The following is a 15362-nucleotide window of genomic DNA, read 5'->3' as shown; positions in this document are numbered from 1 at the left end:
ATCTGGGGAAGAGAAGGCTGAGAAGGGGATCTGATCAATGTCTATCAATAGCTGAGGGGTGGGGGTCAGGATGAAGGGGCCAGGATCTTCTCAGTGGTCCCAGTGATAGGACAAGGAGCAATGGTAACAAGCTGGAGCCCAGGAGGTTCCACCTCAACATGAGGAGAAAGTTGTTTGGTGTGAGGGTGCTGGAGGCCTGGAGCAGGCTGCCCAGAGAGGTTGTGGAGTCTCCTTCTGTGGAGATATTCAAAACCCACCTGGATGTGTTCCTGTGTGACCTGCCCTGGGTGATCCTGCTTTGGCAGGGAGGTTGGACTGGATGACCTCCAGAGGACCCTTCCATCCTCTCCCATTCTATGATTCTCAGATCAAGTCCAACCATTAACCCAGCACTGCTAGGTCACCACTAAGACACAACCCTCAGCACCACATCTTCTGGACTTTTAAACCCCTCCATGAACCACCACCTTCCATGGAAGAACCATTCTGTGCAGGCTTCTGCATCTTCCCTTGTAAGGACACATGCACAGAGGAGAGCTTCACAAGCAAAGGCATCTCCTGAAGAAACGGCCCCCACAGAATCTTTTCAGGCTTGAGCTTCCTTATGTGGTTCAATGAAGTACAGTGCCAGGAACAGCTACAGCAAAAGGAGATCTTTCAAACATCACCTTGCACGGGCCACTGGTGTGTAACCTGCTGCGAACTGGAACGGCTCAGGGCCCTGCCAGCTAACTTCCCCCTGCACACCCAAGGATCACAAGAGGTTAATTGCTACAGTTCAGGTTGGGTCATTAGAGCAGCTTAGCAGCCACTTCTGGAGGAATCTATACCGAAGATGGGGGAGGTTTCACTCATTTAGTTTTCAATCCTCTCCAATCAACCTAAAGAGCACAACAAAGCCGCTTCACAGGGCAAAAAGGAGGGCATTTATTGAGGAAGTTGACAGATCTGCCTAGAGCAGGAAGACCAAAAATAATAAAGCAGCACAGGAACAGAATCAAAGAAAGAAAAAACTCAACGTGCTTTTAATGTAAAGCCCTTTGAAATGCTAAGTGCACATAAATGCAGCCCCTTCTATAGTCTCTCTCTCCCTGCCCGTGGAGGAGAGGTTGGAGTAGGTATCCCGAAGGTCCCTTCCAACCTCAGCCATTCTATGATTCTAACCAAACATGGGGAAATCCTGTTCTCTGATGGGGAAAAAAATAAACACCAATAAAGCCTCCAACACTGCCATTATCTTAAGCTCCCCCCAAAGAAAACTGTCTCATAGTATCAGTCAGGGTTGGAAGGGACCACAAGGATCATCTAGTTCCAACCCCCCTGCCATGGGCAGGGACACCCCACACTACATCAGCCTGGCCACAGCCTCAGCCAGCCTCAGCTTAAACACCTCCAGGGCTGGGGCCTCGACCACCTCCCTGGACAACCCATTCCAGGGCTTCACCACTCTCATGGGGAAGAACTTCCTCCTCACCTCCAGCCTGAATCTCCCCACCTCCAGCTTCATTCCATTCCCCCTAGTCCTATCACTCCCTGAGATCCTGAGCAGTCCCTCCCCAGCCTTCCTGTAGCCCCCTTCAGATACTGGAAGGCCACAATGAGGTCACCTGGGAGCCTTCTCTTCTCCAGACTGAACAGCCCCAACTCCTTCAGTCTGTCCTCACAGGAGAGGTGCTCCAGCCCTCTGATCATCCTTGTGGCCCTTCTCTGGACACGTTCCAGCACCTCCACATCCCTCTTGTAATAGGGGCTCCAGAACTGGACACAGTACTCCAGGTGGGGTCTCACCAGGGCTGAGTAGAGGGGGAGGATCACCTCCCTCGACCTGCTGGCCACACTTCTCCTGCTGCAGCCCAGGATCTGATTGGCTTTGCAGGCTGCAAGTGCACATTGAGAGCTCCTGGTGAGCTTCTTGTCCACCAGCAACCCCAATTCTCTCTCCTCAGGGCTGCTTTCCAGCCAGTCCCTGCCCAGCCTGGATTTGTGCCTGGGATTGCCTCGACCCAGATGCAGGACCCTGCACTTGCTTTTATTGAACTTCATGAGGCTGGCTTGTGCCCACCTCTCCAGCCTGTCCATGTCCCTCTGGATGTATCCCTTCCCTCCAGCTGTCTGCTGCACCACACAGCTTGGTGTCATCAGCAAACTTGCTGAGGGTGCACTCAGTGCCACTGTCTATGGCACCCACAAAGATGTTGAATAAGACAGGTCCCAGGACTGATCCCTGAGGGACTCCGCTTGTCACTGGCCTCCACTGGGACATGGAGCCATTGACAGCCACTCTTTGGGTGCTCTTTGGGTCTCCAACGTAGTAATATCAAAGACCCAAGTCTTCCTTCTCCACTGGAATTAAACTCCCTGCTAGCTCCGACTACACAACACAAAACCTCTCATGTTAGCAGCCCTTAAGAACAACCCCACACATACAACACTTAAGGCAGCTTCAGGGATGGACACCCAGCTCTGCCCAGTAGCTCCAGGAGTGTGAGGAGCAGCTACAAATTCTCCAAACAGATCTGGCTCCAACAGAAAACTCAAAGCTTTCGTGGGGGCTAATCCCAAAAAGCTTCCCGACCTCACTGACTGAGCAGCCAAGCTTCCACAGAGAGGTACCAGCACCAGCCAGGGGTCACTGCAAGGCTGGCTGAGTGCAGCCCATGATGGATGGAGGCTGCTCAAACTGGTGCTGTCAGCAGAGGAAACACTCACCAGCCTGCAGCCCAAATCTTCCTGCTGGTTGAGAGGCTGCCTTCCCTTCAGATCCCATTCAGTACTGAAGATGCAGAACGAGCAAGAGGCTCAGACACAGAGAACCTTATTCCCATCCAGCTCCTTCTATCTACTCAACACAAGAGGCAGGTGCCTGGAGAAAGCAGTTCCCAAACCTCAGCCTAGCTAAGAGCAGGGCTTGAAGACAAGTGGCAGATTGAGGTGGATCTTCAACCAGATGAATGTGGCCTGTTAAGGAGCAGCAGGAGCACAACCCACTCTTGAGAATCGCAGTCTTAACTCCTTCCCTTATCCCCGGGGCTCTGACAAGTTTTCAGCTCCTATTTGCATCTTTACCAAAGCCTAAAGCTTGTTTAAATCCCCGATAAAAATCTCCAGGCTGGTTTAACCTCATTGCTAGACCAAGGCTGAATTTCTCCCAGTGCCTCTCCATGTTAATGCTGCTCTAATTTGAAGCTATCTGGATCATGACTCAAAGCCAGAAGGAAGGTTGCAAGAGCTCATCAGCCACTAATCCAATTGCTCTACATATCTCAAGGATTCTTCTCTAGTTTACTAACCTGAGCTACTTGTTGCAATAATCCCTTATCTGCAGTGAAACCACTCGGCAGATCAAGGTGTGCAGATCAAGTCCAGCCCTGGCAGCGTGCAGCACTTGTGCTGCTTCTCCACCACGTTTTACAGCACCCAACTCCCAGTACAACCACTACCCAAAAGCAGTTTGGGCTTTTTTTTTCCCCCCTCCCTTAAGCTTAAACTGGGTAATTTCCACCTTCATCCAGCATAGCAACGCTGTGCTGCAGTGAGGATACAGGGAGATAGGAAGCTCCCCGTGAAAACAGAACATTTGCTGCTTTTATTTCAGCGGGTCAGGTTCGTGAGCCCAGCCTTTGCCTGGCCACGAACTCACACTAGGAGAAACAGCTGCGTGGGGCAAACGATGAGATGGAACAAATTAGCAGGCAAGGTCTTTACCTTGTCTTAAACACACCTGGGGATTTCCCTTTCCTGCCACAATCTTCTCCTGCCTCTGCCTGCAGTTCCCTTTTGGGGTCAGCCCCCTGCCCGCATTTACCTGGCAGGGTTAAGGGCCGTGCTGCATGGGACCGCAAGCTGCAAGGATTTTTGTCTTCCCAGCCTACAAAATACCAGGGACGGTTCCAAAACAGCAAGGTCAGGGACGAAACTGTCCAAGCCTCTGCCTGCATTCCCATCTTTGATAGGAGGGGGGAAAAAAAAAAAAAGCAACGGAGGGGGGTGGAAAAAAAAAAGGCAAAAGCCATTAAGAAAAATGCAGGATGTAGGTCGTTATCCTCTGAAGTGAGGAAAGCCTAATGGAAGGTTTTCACCAAGCTTTGTTCAGGCATCTTTCTGTGCTTACCTCCATCACTTCTCCCCCTACCCAAAATATACCTTAAAACAAAAGAACCAACCCTCCCTCCCGCCACGATACCGACGGCAGAAGCAGGAAACGGCAATATTTACGGCCTCGATCTGCACTGGAAATAAAGGTATTGAAAAAGAAAGAAAGAGGGTAAACAAATTAAAAAAGGAAGGGGAAAAAAAAACCAACCACCAAAACCCCAAACCTCAAAGCGTATCACGAGGAGGGGATCAGACAAGAAAAGAGAGGCCACCCCTCCGGGGCCAGGGGAAGAATTTAACCTGCATTTTCCCCATCCCCATCGGCGAGCTGACGACTCTGCCACCCATTTTGTTTCAGATGAAGGTTGGGGGGGAAAAAAAGGGATAATAATAATAAAATAGATAAAAAATCGTTAGAGAACCCCGATGATCTCAGTAGAACAGAGGAAAGAGGATGCCTCCCCACCCAGGGGCGTCTGTGCCTGGCAGCGCAGGTGATGCCCGCCGCAGGTGCCCACCTCCGGCATCCCCTCCCGATCCCCGCGGCCGCCCGGGCCCGTGCCCCCGCGAAGTGCCCCTTCCCCCTCGGGCCATCAGCGGCTGGAGGCGATGCCCGGCCCGCCGACGGCGGCACGGAGGGCATGGGAGGGTTGTCGAGAAGAGGAACACGAAATGAAAGGCAGCGGAGGAGAGGTGCGGAGGGCGCGGGAGGGGCGGGAGCCGCGCGGCCAAGGTGAGCCGCGGCCGGGAAACATGGTGGAGGCTGCCCGCGAGCCCCGACACACCGCCCCGGCAGCAGAAAGGGGCGAGCCCCCGGCGCCTGGGGATGGAGGGCGGCTCTCAGGCGGCGGCGCGGGGCCGGGATGGAGGTGACAGCGGGCGGGAGGCGAGAGCGGCGAGCGCGGCGGGCTGAGGGGCACGGCGCCGCGGGGGAGGCACCGGCGAGGCTTCTTCCAGAGGGCGGGCGAGCAGCCGCGCCTTGCCCGCGGGAGGAGGGAGAGGAGAGGAGAGGCTCGGCTCACCTGCCATAGCGGGCTGAGGGCGGCAATGGCGCTGGGGGCTGCGGCTCGGCTCCGCTCCGCTCGGTCGGCAGCGGCGAGTGCGGCGGGGCTGGGGCCGCCCCGGCAGGCAGAGCACAGGGCGGGCCGGGCCGCGCTCCGCCCCCGCCAAGATGGCGCCCGCCCGTCCGCCCGGGGGCTGGGCTGCTATGGCGGCCCCGCGGCGGCGGGCGGGGGCCGAGGCGGGCTGCAGCCCTGCGGCGAGGCTTATAGTTTCATAGTTTCATTACGGGTTGGAAGGGACCACAAGGATCATCCAGTTCCAACCCCCCTGCCATGGGCAGGGACACCCCACGCTACATCAGCCTGGCCACAGCCTCGTCCAGCCTCAGCTTAAACACCTCCAGGGCTGGGGCCTCGACCACCTCCCTGGACAACCCATTCCAGGGCTTCACCACTCTCATGGGCAAGAATTTCCTCCTCACCTCCAGCCTGAATCTCCCCACCTCCAGCTTCATTCCATTCCCCCTAGTCCTATCACTACCTGAGATCCTGAGCAGTCCCTCCCCAGCCTTCCTGTAGCCCCCTTCAGATACTGGAAGGCCACAATGAGGTCACCTCGGAGCCTTCTCTTCTGCAGACTGAACAGCCCCAACTCCTTCAGTCTGTCCTCATAGGAGAGGTGCTCCAGCCCTCTGATCATCCTTGTGGCCCTTCTCTGGACACGTTCCAGCACCTCCACATCCCTCTTGTAATAGGGGCTCCAGAACTGGAGGCAGTACTCCAGGTGGGGTCTCACCAGGGCTGAGTAGAGGGGGAGGATCACCTCCCTCGACCTGCTGGCCACACTTCTCCTGCTGCAGCCCAGGATCTGATTGGCTTTGCGGGCTGCAAGTGCACATTGAGAGCTCATGTTGAGCTTTTTGTCCCCTCGGAGAAGGGCTGGGCTCCCCTCGGAGAAGGGCTGGGCTCCCCCCCCGGCGCCGTTCGCCTGAGGGGGTTCATCTCCCCAGCCCCAGGGAGAACGGTGCTCGGCTGGTGCCGGCGCAGGCAGCGCTCAGCCCTGGCTGTTTCAGGGAGTTGGGTTTGTGGTTTTGGTTTGGGGTTTTTTTGGGGGGGTTGGTTGATTTGTTTGTTTGCTTTTTGGTTGGTTGTCTTTTAGGACACAGTCCAGCTCTTTTAATAGGAGAATGAGCTTAGGGGGCAAGATAAAGAGGAAAGCTCCACAGCTCTCCAAGTTGAGCTCCCCAAAATGCTGCTGGGGGTTGGACCAGATGAGCTTTCAAGGTCCCCTCCAAACCAAAGCAACCACAGACTCATAGATTCATAGAGTAGTGTGGATTGGAAGGGATCTTAAAGATGATCCAGTTCCAAGCCCCCGCCGTGGGCAGGGACACCTCCCACCAGCCCGGGTGGCTCCAGACCTCATCCAGCCTGGCCTTGAGCACCTCCAGGCAGGAGGCAGCCACAGCCTCCCTGGGCAACCTGTGCCAGGCTCTCCCCACCCTCAGTGTAAAGAATTTCCTCCTCATCTCCAGTCTCAGTCTCCCCTCTCCCAGCTCAAAGCCATCACCCCTCAACCTGTCTCTCCCAGATCCTGAACAGGAGTCCCTCCCCAGCTCTCCTGGAGCCCCTTCAGCTACTGGAGGGTAGGCTCTAAGTTTTTCTTGGAGCCTTTCCAGGCTGAACAGCCCCAACTCTCCCAGCCTGTGCCCACAGAGGAGGTTCTCCAGCCTTCTGAGCATCTTCATGGGACATCCCCAACCTCCCTGGGCAACCTGTTCCAGTGTCTGCCCAATCTCACTGCAAAGAATTTCTTTGCCACCTCCACCACACACGCCTCCCTTTTCCTAAAATCTCACTTTCTTTGAAGATTTTGCAGAGTTTATTGGCTGAGAGGATGGTGCAAATCTGACACAAAGCCCTCCCAGTGCATGGGGTTGGGTGTTTTGAGACATACCACAGACATCAGCCCCTTCAATACCCTGTAGCAAAGGTGGACACTGCTTTGCTCACGTCCCTCTCAGCAAAACCTGAGATTCCTAATTGGCTTTGATAACATTAATTCACTTTAATTTGGCTTCTGCTCTGCCCAGTACGTGCAGCTCTCAGACAGGCCCAGATCCTTTATTTCATTTATTGCCATTATTTCCAGCACAACTCTGCATTTACTTGGGTTCCATTTGGCCATTTTGAAGCTCAGGTCGTCTTAGAGGTCAAGATACTCCTGTACCTTACCTACAAGGGCAGGAAAGGGTGGGCATTGACCCACTCACCTGATTGCATGTTTAAATCATATTTAAATAGCTTTCTCACACAGGTCAAGAGGAAATCTGTTAATCACAGAATGCTAGAGGTTGGAAGTGACCTCCAGAGATCATAGAATCGTAGAATTGTTAGGGTTGGAAGGGGCCTCAAGGATCAGCCAGTTCCAACCCCCCTGCCATGGGCAGGGACACCTCACACCACAGCCACATCCAGCCTGGCCTTAAGAACCTCCAGGGATGAGGCTTCCACCACCTTCCTGGGCAGCCTGTGCCAGGCTCTCACCACCCTCCTGGGGAACAACTTCTTCCTCACATCCAATCTGAATCTCCCCACTTCTAGTTTTGCTCCATCCCCCCCAGTCCCATCACTACCTGACACCCTAAAAGTCCATCATCAAGTCCAAGCCCCCTGCAAAGCAAGACTACTTAGGGCAGGTCACACAGGAACACATCCAGGCAGGTTTTGAAGATCTCTAGAGAAGGAGACTCCCCAACCTCTCTGGGCAGCTTGCTCCAGGCCTCCAGCACCCTCACATCAAAGAAGTTTTTGCTCATGTTGAAATGGAATTTCCTGTGATTGAGTTTATGTCCATTGCTCCTCGTCCCATCACTGCCTCTATCCTCCTGACCCCCACCCCTCAGATATTGATAGACATTGATCAGATTCGCCCTCAGCCTTCTCTTCTCCAGACTAAACAGCCCCAGGTCTCTCAGTCTTTTTTTACAGCACAGCTGTTCCAGTCCCTTCACCATCCTCAGTGCCTCCTCTGGACTCTCTCCAGCAGATCCCTGCGTCTCTTGAACTAGGGGGCCCCAAACTGGACACAGTATTGCAGCTACTCATGAGAGAGATGCTCCAGCCCCTTAAGCATCCTCACAGCAGCTCAGAGGTTAGAGAGTACCCTGGGCAAATTCAAAACAGCTTCAGAAACCAGGGATGTTCATCTCAAAACATGCTTTCCTGCCATTCCTCCTCAGAAACCTGGATCCTGCCAATGCCTCACAAAACCTTTTGCCACTCAGTGCCGGGCAGCCAGGGCCAAGCTGCTGCAGCCACCTCTGGTCATTTTTGCCTATTCTCCTTGCAGCAAAACCATGCCACAGACATCAGGCTGCTAATTTACAGTAGGTGTCCTTGACATAATATTGACTGATGCTGAGCTTTCTCCCCCTCCAGCAGCCCCCTTCCTTATTTGATTAAGGTGCCTCATAGGTGCAAGTCGATAGGAAAGCCTTCGCTTCCCAGCCCCCTGACACTAATTGTTATCCATTGCATCATTTCACCCAGGCCTCCAATTCTTTGTTGATCTTTTAGGTCTTTGCCTCAATAGTTGCTGTGTGCACAGAGTTTGCTACCAAGCATGTTTGCTGACTATCTGTTCACCAGCTGTCTGCCCCTTCCATCCCACTGTCCCTGCTGCAAAGAGGGTTTCATCAGATCCCATTAAAACCCAGGGGCTTATTTTAAGACTGCAGACCCTAGGAGGCCTCTGAAGCATTTGTGCTTCTTATCCTCCTGCATCATTTTTTCCACACATTCACTGCCATACCCTCCTTGTTAAGCTCCTAAAAGGCTTTCAAATCAGCCATATGGAGGAACTATGCAGGAGATGGAGAAGTCACAACACACCTCTGCTGCTGCTCTAGATGATGAATATTGATTCCTCAGCATTATTCAATAGCTGGCCTTATCCCAAACATATAGGCAGAGTTAGTGGAGCTTTTAAATGTTAATAGCCTTTGGTTGTTAGGGTAGGGGAGCATAGAGCTGTGATGCAAGGGGCACTTCAGTAATGCAAGATTGATTGGGACTGCAGCGTTTGGCTGTTGGCAGGAGCTCTGCAGGAAGATGGATTGGACGTGCTCAGTGATGCAGCCTCCCTACAGAGGACTTCCTGTGTTCAGGAATCATTGGCAGAGACACAGATCTAGATTAGGCATTTGTTTTTTTAAGAGTTTTCTAACCTGCCCTCCCTGGGTGGAAGATGGCAGAGTGAAATGCAGGTAATACAGTCAGAGTGAAGGTCAGCTGTGTGCAACAGATTGAAATGGAACAGATGAAGAGATCTCAGGGTCATGGTAATCATAGCATCATGGAGTTGTTAGGGTTGGAAGGAATCTCAAGGCTCAGCCAGTTCCAACCCCCTGCCATGGCCAGGGACACCTCACACCACAGCAGGTTGCTCACAGCCACATCCAGCCTGGCCTTAAGAACCTTCAGGGATGAGGCTTCCACCACCTCCCTGGGCAACCTGTGCCAGGCTCTCACCACCCTCATGGGGAAAACCTTCTTCCTAACATCCAATCTGAATCTCCCCACTTCTAGTTTTTTTCCATCCCCCACCCCAGTCCTATCACTCCCTGACATCCTAAAAGTCCCTCCCAGCTTTCTTGTAGCCCCCTTCAGATACTGAAAGGCCACAATTAGGTCTCCTCAGAGCCTTCTCTTCTCCAGACTGAACAGCCCCAACTCTCTCAATCTGTCTTCACAATCCAAAAGACAAGTAGAGGAAAGATGATGAAGGTGGATTTAGTGCTCCAAGAATTGATTTTAGTTGAAGAAGATAGAATTAACCAGGTTGGAAAAGACCTTCAAGATCATCAAGTCCAACCCATCACCCAACACCATCTAATCAACTAAACCATGGCACCATGTGCCTAAATTTAGAATAGAATAGAATAGAATAGAATAGAATAGAATAGAATAGAATAGAATAGAATAGAAGAATAGAATAGACCAGACCAGACCAGGTTGGAAGAGACCTTCAAGATCACTTCGTCCAACTTATCAACTAATCCAACACCACCTAATCAACTAAACCATGCAGCCAAGCACCCTATCAAGCCTCCTCCTGAACACCTCCAATGATGGTGACTCCACCACCTCCCCAGGCAGCCCATTCCAATGGGCAATCACTCTCTCTGTGTAGAACCTCTCCCTAACATCCAACCTAAACCTCCCCTGGCGCAGCCTGAGACTGTGTCCTCTTGTTCTGGTGCTGGTTTCCTGGGAGAAGAGACCAACCTCTGCCTGGCTACAACCTCCCTTAAGGTAGTTGTAGAGAGCAATAAGGTCACCCCTGAGCGTCCACTTCTCCAGGCTAAGCAACCCCAGCTCCCTCAGCCTCTCCTCACAGGGCTGTGTTCCAAACCCCTCACCAACTTCATTGCCCTTCTCTGGACTCGTTCCAGCAAGTCAACCTCCTTCCTAAACTGAGGAGCCCAGAACTGGACACAGGACTCAAGGTACAGCTAAACCCCCTGGAACCACAAATCCAAATCCAGAAAGGCATTTTCCAGGCCTTTGTTGCTTTTAAGTAGATAAATCACCTTCCAGTTAGCCTTCTGTGATGCAAACTGTCAGCAAATACCCCAGTGCTTGACTCACTTGGGGAGCCAGAGCCCATTTTGCTGCTGTCACAGTGCCCTTGCTGTAGCTGTAAAACTCATTTTCCTGGCATTATTGGCAGGCAGGATTCCTGTTATTAAAAGGTAGTGAAGAACCATGAGGTACCTCTAAAAAAGAAATAGTCAGTTGCTTTCATCCTGAATGATTCACAGGACCATTAAAAAAGGGGGGAAGAGGGGGGAAAAAAAAGAGTTGGAAGAATCAAGAGGCACAGGATGTGCATCTACATGTCCTTCAGAATGATGTCAGCAATTTAGCAGCCACTAATCATTTAGGGTGCAGGTCTTTGTGATTCCAAAGCAGACACATTCCCTTTGTTGTTTTCTTTTCCTCTGCTGCATCTAATCTGGAAGGTTTGAGCTCCTCAGAGCTCACTCAGGGACTTAGCAGACCAGGTGAGGTGTTGCTGCCTCTAGGCAGTCACAGTTTGTGCCAGTCTTCCCAGCTTGGCCAGTGGATAATAGTTGTCCATCAAAAAATAGATAGCCTGGATTGCTCCTGTAAGTGCAGTGGAAATTCCTGTGACTTCAGGTAACCTCATGGGCTGAAACAAGGCCAAGTGCAAGACTCCTGCAGCTGGGTCAGGTCAATCCTGAGTGCAAATCCAGGCTGGGTGAGGAGTGGTTCCAGAACAGCCTTGAGAAGGACTTGAGGGTGTCAATTGGTGACAAATGCCCAAGGAGGCAGCAATAGCTGAGGGGAGATTGAGACAGGAGATTAGGAAGAAATTCCTGACAGTGAGGGTGGGGAGCACTGGAACACCGCAGGGTTGCAGATGTCCCCTCCCTGCAGGTGATCAAGGCTAGGCTGGATGAGGCCTTGAGCAGCCTGGGCTGGTGGGAGGTGTCCCTGCCCATGGCAGGGGGTTGGAAGAGGATGATCTTGAAGGTCTCTTCCAACCCAAACCGTTCCCTGGATCTATGAATCTCTGACAATCAGCCCCCCGCCTGCACACCGGTGTGGAGATGCTGCAGTGGTTGGGGCTGGCAGGTATCACAAGCTCTGTTTGCTCAGGCACTCTCTAACCCTTCCTGCTCTGATTAGATTCATGCTATGGTACTTACCCTGCACGCTGAAAGCAAGCACAGAGAGTGATTAGTACCAAGAACAGAGGAATTGGGACTCCAGGACTGTAGCCTTAGCTAGAAGTCAGAGTTCCTACAATTCATGAAATGGGTTGGGAGGGATCTTAGAGCTTATCCAGTTCCAACCTCCTGCCATGGGCAGGGACACCTCCCACCAGCCCAGCTTGCTCAAGGCCTCATCTAACCTGGCCTTGAACACCTGCAGGGAGGGGACATCCACAGCCCCCCTGCAGTATCTCCCCACCCTCACTGCAAAGAATTTCTTCCTCATCTCCAGTCTCAGTCTCCCCTCTCCCACCTCAAAGCCATTGTTTCTCATCCTGGCACTCCCAGCCCTTGTCAAAGTCCCTCCTCAGCTCTCCTGCAGCCCCTGCAGATACTGGAAGGCTGCTCTAAAGTCCCCCTGGAGCCTTCTCCATACTCAATAGCCCCAACTCTCTCAGCCTGTCTGCACAGGAGAGCTTCTCCAGCCCTCTGATCATCTTGGTGGCCTCCTCTGGACCCTCCCCAGCAGCTCCAGGTCCTTCTTGTATTGGGAGCCTCAGAGCTGGAGGCAGTGCTGCAGGTGGGGGCTGAGCAGAGCAGAGCAGAGGGGCAGAATCCCCTCCCTGTGCTGCTGCTCTCCCTGCTCTGGCTGCAGCTCAGCACTCAGCTGGCTCTGGGCTGCCAGGGCCCAGTGCTGGCTCCTGGGCAGTTTGTCACCAACTAACATCCCCAAGGCCTTCTCCTTGAGACTGCTCTCAAGCCACTCCTCCTCCATTTTGTGGTGAGGTTGTGCCCATGCGGAGCAGAAGGCTCTGTAAGGAGATACTCTTGTGGGACAGTCAAGCTGTAGCCTGGGTTGCATCTTCTGCAGCCAGAGAAGGCAAAGCTGTTGTGATAATCTGAGGTAACCTTCCCTGAGGCTGTTCCCCAGCCACGTAGGCTTTGTTTGGCTTGGTTCTTCATGGCTCTGTGCAAATCAACTGGTAAGGGCAGGGCTGCAGAAGGTCAGGGCTTGGACATAATTGGCATCAGTTTAAAGGTCGAGATGTTTTTGGCTGGTACCTCTTCTGTTGACTCAAAATTTCCAGTTTAAACCAAAGTGTTGCCTCAACTGGGATGTGAATCATTGGCCTGAGTACAGGCTCTCCCAAAAGAGCCAAGCAAACCTTCACATGCAGTTATGAGAAGGGATGGTTGGTTTGGGTTTGGGATCCACAGCTCATTTCCAGTTCCCCATCTCCTTTTCTTGCTGTGGTATTTTTGGGGTTTGGGTTGCCTTTTCTTTTTGTAACCACATAAACAGCCAAGGAAAGAGCAGCCTGCCTGACATGAGATCAACAGCAGTTTGTTTGAAGCCCACAGCTGGAGTCCAGGAGCTCAGAAGAACCCAATGCATGGCCAGCAGTGCTATCTTTGACTGGATTACCCCCCAGATAAAAATGAACCCCCCAGGTACTGCCTGGGAGGGGAAGGGAAGCACCACAAGAAGGGGCAAAACCAGTTAACAACTCACCAGCAGTGAGGGTTTTTTGTTTTGCTGCTTCTTCTTCTTGAATATGGAGTAGCAACTGAAAGGGGAAGAGAACACAGAGCTGGGCAGCCCCTGGGTTCCACTTCTGCTCCATGGAGTGAAGAAAATGAGAGTGAGGTCACCCTCGGTAAGAGACACTGTCTACCACCACCTAGTGGGAACCACCACCTCAGGGTCCTTCACCTACACACATGAGGAGCTGATCTTGGGGGACAGTTGTGACTGGATGGCTCTTTCCCCCCTCCCAGCCTTATGTGGGAATGGAATTAGCAAAAAGAATAAATAAAGCAATGTTATTTCTAAGCACTATTTGTAAACCTGAATGACAAGGCCAAGGGTAAGGTTCTTGCAGCTGGGTCAGGGCAATGCCAAACATAAATCCAGGCTGGGTGAGGAGTGGCTCCAGAGCAGCCTTGAGGAGAAGGCCTTGGGGGTGTCAGGTGGTGACAAACTGCCCAGGAGCCAGCACTGGGCCCTGGCAGCCCAGAGCCAGCTGAGTGCTGAGCTGCAGCCAGAGCAGGGAGAGCAGCAGCACAGGGAGGGGATTCTGCCCCTCTGCTCTGCTCTGCTCAGCCCCCACCTGCAGCACTGCCTCCAGCTCTGGGGCCCCCAGCACAAGAAGGACCTGGAGCTGCTGGGGAGAGTCCAGAGGAGGCCATGAAGATGATCAGAGGGCTGGAGAACCTACTGGGTGGGGACAGGCTGAGGGAGTTGGGGCTGTTCAGGCTGGAGAAGAGAAGGCTCCAGGGAGACCTCAGAGCAGCCTTACAGTACTTGAAGTGGCTCCAGGAGAGCTGGGGAGGGACTTTGGACAAGGGCTGGGAGTGCCAGGATGAGGAACAATGGCTTAGAGCTGGGAAAGGGGAGAGTGAGACTGGAGAGGAGGAAGAAATAGTTGAGAGTGAGGCTGGGGAGACACTGAACAGGTTGCCCAGGGGAGGCTGTGGCTGCCTCCTGCCTGGAGGTGTTGAAGGCCAGGCTGGATGAGGCCTTGAGCAGCCTGGGCTGGTGGGAAGTGTCCCTGCCCATGACAGGGGATTGGAACTGGATAAGCTTTAAGGTCCCTTCCAACCTGAACCATCCCATGGTTCTGTGACTTCCTGGTCTGTCATCTGAGCTCAGTCCTGGTTTGTCACTTGCAAAATGTAGGTAGGGAGACCCAGGAAGAATTTGATGCTGTTTAATCAATGCAAAGTGCTCCTAATAGCAAGAAGAGCTTTTGGTCCAAGGATCTCAGACTCCTTTGGTCCAAGTACTCAAATTACTGAGGCTTCAGCCAGCGATCCAAGAGGCAGAGGCAGTGCTGTGCTTGCTGCATGGAGACAAATAGCAGAGGCTGCAAAGTTACAGCTGCCTAAAATTCACATCATAAATCAACAGGGGAGCAGGGGGAACAAAACCTGCAGAGCTGCAGAACTGTTGGGTCCCTGCTGCTGGGATCAAGGTGCTTTCAGCTCTGGGAGCCCTTTGGAGAGAGGACACCTTCCTTCACATTTGCATATGCAAACCAGTTTGTAAATAGAGCCCAGATTCTGGCAGCCAGCACAGCACAAACGACCCAGAGCAGCCCTTGCTGTAGTAGGGCTGCTCAACCCACCGTGGCCACAGGGTGTTCAGCCAGACGTTGTCAGCGGAGAGAGGGAAGGAGGAGCAATGAAGAGCACTTAGAGGAACATTAACTCAGCTGGACAGCCCGGGCCGGGCAGGGGCAGCTCATTTTCTTGATGCTGCTCTGTCTGGCACCTCGGGGACTGTCCCAGATACATGGGATTTAACTTGCTGGGTGAGGAGGAAGGCCTGGATTGAGCAGAGGAGGCAGGAGATGAGCTTCATCACCTCTCCCAGCTCATTCCCCAGCCTCTCTTCAAAAGCACAGCCCCTGAGCATAGCCAGGAGAGAGTCCCTGCACCGTGGGAAGAGTGGGAGCAGGAAGGTGGCAACTTTATCATCCTCCTCCTTCTGTCTGCCAGCTTCTGCTTGCCACTGCTGCTG

The 15362-nt window shown here is 53.0% G+C and overlaps 1 protein-coding gene across 1 annotated transcript in view; it reads right to left on the bottom strand.

The window, feature by feature from the left end:
* Window positions 1-5204, bottom strand: part of SLC23A2 (solute carrier family 23 member 2) — an 80390-nt gene extending 75186 nt beyond the window's left edge. Inside the window, exon 1 of the mRNA XM_068156484.1 lies at window positions 5118-5204. The gene's annotated coding sequence lies outside the window, so the exon portion shown is untranslated. The remainder of the gene's footprint in view (window positions 1-5117) is intronic.
* Window positions 5205-15362: the final 10158 nt, after the last annotated feature.

This window comes from Melanerpes formicivorus, unplaced genomic scaffold (assembly GCF_026170545.1).
Source record: "Melanerpes formicivorus ecotype bairdi unplaced genomic scaffold, bMelFor1.0.p_v2 SCAF_34, whole genome shotgun sequence".
Taxonomy (NCBI): Eukaryota; Metazoa; Chordata; class Aves; order Piciformes; family Picidae; genus Melanerpes; species Melanerpes formicivorus.
Note: the sequence above shows the minus strand (reverse complement) of the source record. Positions and strands in the feature narration are given on the sequence as shown.